Source organism: Oryza sativa, chromosome 11 (assembly GCF_034140825.1).
Source record: "Oryza sativa Japonica Group chromosome 11, ASM3414082v1".
Lineage (NCBI taxonomy): Eukaryota > Viridiplantae > Streptophyta > Magnoliopsida > Poales > Poaceae > Oryza > Oryza sativa.
Genome location: NC_089045.1, coordinates 24,322,630 through 24,327,566, shown reverse-complemented (window position 1 = coordinate 24,327,566; position 4,937 = coordinate 24,322,630). Strand labels below are relative to the sequence as shown.

Here is a 4,937-nt window from a genome sequence, read left to right as displayed (position 1 = left end):
AAAAAGCGCGGCAAAAAATGTCTAATTTCTATTCATAGTTTTAGTATTCCGTATATATCTCTTCTCTATCTCTAATCTAATCTAAATATTTAAAAAGAGAAGTTTCCATCGTATATTAAAAAAGAAAAATGCACGAGAAAATAAAAACGGTTTTAAAAAAATGAAATGACAGAAAAAAAGCACAAAATAAAACGCGCTAGAAAAAAAAGGTTTCTATAGTCCAAAAAAACACGTGAGAAAAAATATTTCTATTGTCTGTAAAATAAGCAAAAAAAAAGCATATGAGGAAAAAACTGTAAAAAAAAACGCTAAATTGATGGACGCTTGGTTGGATATGATCCATCGATTTTTCTCCATCTCCTACACTGCTTTTGTTTCGTCATTTATTCTCCTATATTGAAGACCCCGCGCATCTATGTAGGCAATTATCAAACTATTTTTGTGAAGTATAACTACTATTCTTGATAACACATTATATGAAAATAATATTAGAAATCAAACATATTTTAATTGTTGTTTAGAGAATAGTGCACAGTGACTCTATTTTATGTAGACTTGACCATGCGAGGTAGTGTAGGATTTGATTGGTTGCAAGAATGAGATTAAAATAATATTTTAGATTATATGCATGTTGTCATATGAATAATCCAATTATTTTAAGTAAAGCAAACATTGGTAAGGTTGCTATTATCAAGGTTAGGCCATTACATTTAAGATGTTCAAATTTTTTGATTTTCTGATTGTCATCGACATGTGGTTATTGCATGAAAAACATATATTATCATTGGTTTTTTCACCCGTTGCAACGCACGGACATGTTTGCTAGTGAACTAAAAATCTAAATTACCCATAGCTACGGAAGATTAGATTAGTTGCTACTACACTACTACCACCTCAAGTAGGGGTACAGTAAAATTAAGGACCAATGAATTGAGGAATGCAGTACGCTCCCGAGAATGAGACTAATCAATTGGTAAATCATTATTAATTAACTAGGCATACCTTTCTATATCGGTCCAAATAAATTGCAGGACAACCTCGCAAAGAGCCGGCAACCTCGCAATCACATCTAGGTCTGATGCTTCAATAGTTGACACTTTAAGGTCCATGCAAGACAGATGAGGGATGCATATGGAGTTCATCCACACTGGTAGCCGAGGAAGGCAGATCCCATTTATAGATAACTGCTGGAGCTGCCGCGAGGGTTCCCAGTGGTCCCAACCATCCCAGGTGATCATCTTCCCGAGTGAGAAGAAACTAATCTCCAGCTTTTGAATTCTCGGCAACATGAACACAGACTGTATTAGAGCCTTCCACTTGCCCTCGTCGATCCCCTTAATATTGAGCATCCTCAGCTCCGTCAGCTTGCCCACCTCCATGCCAAAGTCCATGCCAAAGTTTTCGTAACTTTCAATGGTTCCCATGCCCAGGTCTAGCTCTTGTAATGACCTAAAATTCCCAATCCCCACTGGCACTCTTGTTTCTCCATAGACACATAGGCACATCATCTTAGTTAACTTGCTCGTGGTCACTGGCAGTGCCTTCAGGCCAGTGAATGCTACTTCTAGTGACTGAAGATGCAGAAGATTCCCTATTTCCCTTGGAAGCTCAGTTACACGTGTGTCTCTTAGACCTAGGTGCCTCAACATATGTAGCTTTAAATGACCTCAATTGTGTTAAGTCTTTAGCCATGCTATCATTTTCATATAGGTTTTCCCTTTTATGCAACGCTAATCTGCGGACAGTATTGCTCTGTGAAGACGAGTTGTGCTCCTCGTGTACTCTATTCAATATTTTTACAAAGTTTCCTTCTATTGCCAATATGCGAATGAGATCTAGAACCATGTCGTGGATGCGGCAACCATACACGCTGCCATACATCTCTGTTGGTTGGATCATGTTTTTATTTATAAGCTCAGTGAAGTACCTCTCTCCAACCTCGAATAACCCCTACCCTTGTTCCTCATGGATAAAGCCTTCAGCTATCCACTTCCATATCAAACTATCCTTCTCAATCCAATGATCTTCTGGATATATGCTTAGATACAACATACAAGTCTTCAAGTGTGAGGGCATATCATAATAGCTAAAAGACAATATCTTTCTCGTGTTTTGAACTACCTCATTTTCATCTGTCGGTCCAAAACCAATAGAGTCATAAACAGTGGACCACTCGCCCATAGGTTTATCAATCAACAAACTAGCTATTGTAGTTATAGATAATGGTACGCCACCACACTTCTTTAAGATATTTTTAGTTACCTCAATTGATTGATTATCAGCTGCATCTTTGTGATTAACACCAAACATTCTGCTGTAGAATAACTTCTTCGAGTTATCTTCAGAAAGCGGCTCCATGATGTAAATATCACCAAACTCTTCAGCAACTTCTTTAGCAACTTGAGAGATACGAGTTGTTGCGATTACTCTGCTTCTACAATTGCTATCAATCAGGGCACATTTAATAATTTCCATGTTGATGTCTCCCATATATCATCAACAACAATCAAGTACCTACCGACAAGAGAGTAGAAATGGTATGGATTAGTAAAATGATCTAGAGTATATCTGTATAAAAAAAAACAAACTCTTAAGCATCATGGATCCGAAGTGCCTTAAGAAAACATCAACAATTCTTGAATTGAATAAATATGGGTTTCTAAAACAATTGCATATAAATGATATCCTCATTTTATTGTAATTGCTTGATAATCAATACTTTTGACTCAAATTATCCCCTGGCACTAGCAATGAGTGGAGTATGTAATCTAGTGATCACAGATGGTCAACAATATTTTCTTCTTCGACGACTAACAATATTAGAAATCCTATCATTTTCTGTTTTTCCCATCAAATGCTCAAATTAGCCCCTCGTACTAGCATTAAGAATTTCTAAGAGGCCTTAGATAAAGGAATGTAGATTTACTTGATGTCAACTACTGCATCCAGCAGCTAATTAAACACTCTATAGTAGCTAATAAATATCCCATCAGCATATAGAGATCATGAATAACTATTAGTTTTATGGGTATTGCATACATATACTTTCTTTTAAATGGTGTCACATAAGAACGGAGAATTTACAATTAAATCAATGTGCGATGTGTTGTTGAATTCAAGTGTAAGTATTGGTCGGAAGAACAAATGGAGCATTAGAATTCCCCTAAAAGTTAAAATCCTTACATGGTTTTTTTACACAAAGAAACATCTAATTCCATTGAGTCTTATTCATGTGTATCTACTGGCTCCATACCTAGTATGTGATGCAGCAACAGGCAGACCAAGATATTATGGCTACTAGAGCCACACACCCGGAGTAGATCATCATGGGCTTCTTCACCAACTTTGGATGCCGGATTATTTATAAGTTGTGTTCTCTTTCTTGCTATGCTTAATTTAATTCCTATAGGGTTTGTCCCACTCTTTTATTTTTTTAGTTATAATGACTTTGTTTGTCTGTACCTTAGATGCATGCATAGGCAAGGATATAATTCATCTTCCTTGTCTAAAAGGATTGCATTCATACCTTCTATTTCCAAGATATTCTCGGAGCTCATCAATGAGATGCCTTTCACTTAGTATTGCTGAATCGAATTCCATGTATTTGTGCTTGTTAAGATCAATCAAGATGCCCTTGATAACATTCTTGATGTTAGGTTTCTAGCCGATTGGAACAAAAACGACACAGTCAAATTGCTCTTTCAGCATATCAGACACTACTCTAGCAAGAGTTGTCTTGCCCAATCCTCCAAATCCAACAACAGAGACCATCTTAAGCTTCTTGGATGCCTCGCCCTCCACTGACAACCTCTTGATTAGATCATTACTTGCCTTCTCAATGCCAATGAGCTTTGTGGCCTTCTCATATAGTGTCAAGATACGAGGATCAACAGTAGTAGGCAGCCTAGCAATCACATTATTGATGTTGTACCTATCGCGGCATTCCATCACCATCTTGACTTGGCTCTTAACATCTTTGATGTCATTGGCTATTTTGTGGCGAATCTTTACCTTGGACAATGACTTCTTGCACTCATCAATTAACCATGTGAATTTGTTTTTCTTGCTTGGTTCAAGACTATCGACACGCAACATGAAGGTATCGATGTTGTCCTCAATGTTGTAGGACAACTCCCTAATGTCCCTAGCCCATATTTTGATTGGTTTGGCAAGTTGGTCTAGCGGCACCTTCGAGACATCCTCAAGGGCAGCTTGCATGCTCTCGAGCTCAGCCTTGAGGAACTTGATCCCCTCCTTCACATTCTTTTGTAAGTCATACTCTTCCTTGAGCATCTTACTCAAGCTTGGGAAGAAGTGTACCCATTGCCCCTGTGGCAAACTCCATTTTATGATAATTCACTCTGCCTTTCTTTTTTGTTGTGATGACGATATGATAACTAGGCATCAGCTCACTAATAATCAGCTGCTTTCAGTGTCTATTTGTAGTAATTATCTCATTGTAGATTCACCTGCTCTAGCAAAATGAAAAATATATGAAAACATCAGTTACCTATGTATGCAACTTATTTTGGTTCTATCTTCTGTTTTTACTCAATGACCCTAAGCGTAGGCTTTCTTAAGATTTAAGAAGGTGAAAGTTTTGCGTAAGAGCCAGTATGGGATGTTTACAAATAAGGGACATATTGAAAGCAATTAGGGCCTACGGATATAGAACTGAATAAATGTAGAAAACTGCTGGGATTATCAAAGAGGGAAGGGCAAGTACAGTTATCTTTTGTAAAAACTAATTAATCAAAGACTAAATGGAACAATTGATTTGATTACAAACTCTCAATCACTACTGTAGCATCAATAGCACATGTTTACTGTAGCATCACATAGCCTAATCATAGATTAATTAGGCTCAATAGATTCGTCTCGCGAATTAGTACGTTTAATGGGTTTTGTTATTAGTCTATATTTAATACTTATAATAA

At 37.0% G+C, this 4,937-nt stretch overlaps 1 pseudogene; it reads right to left on the bottom strand.

Moving 5' to 3' along the window:
- Window positions 1-992: 992 nt before the first annotated feature.
- On the bottom strand, window positions 993-4,345 carry LOC9270039 (disease resistance protein RGA5-like; annotated as a pseudogene).
- Between the last annotated feature and the right edge of the window lie 592 nt (window positions 4,346-4,937).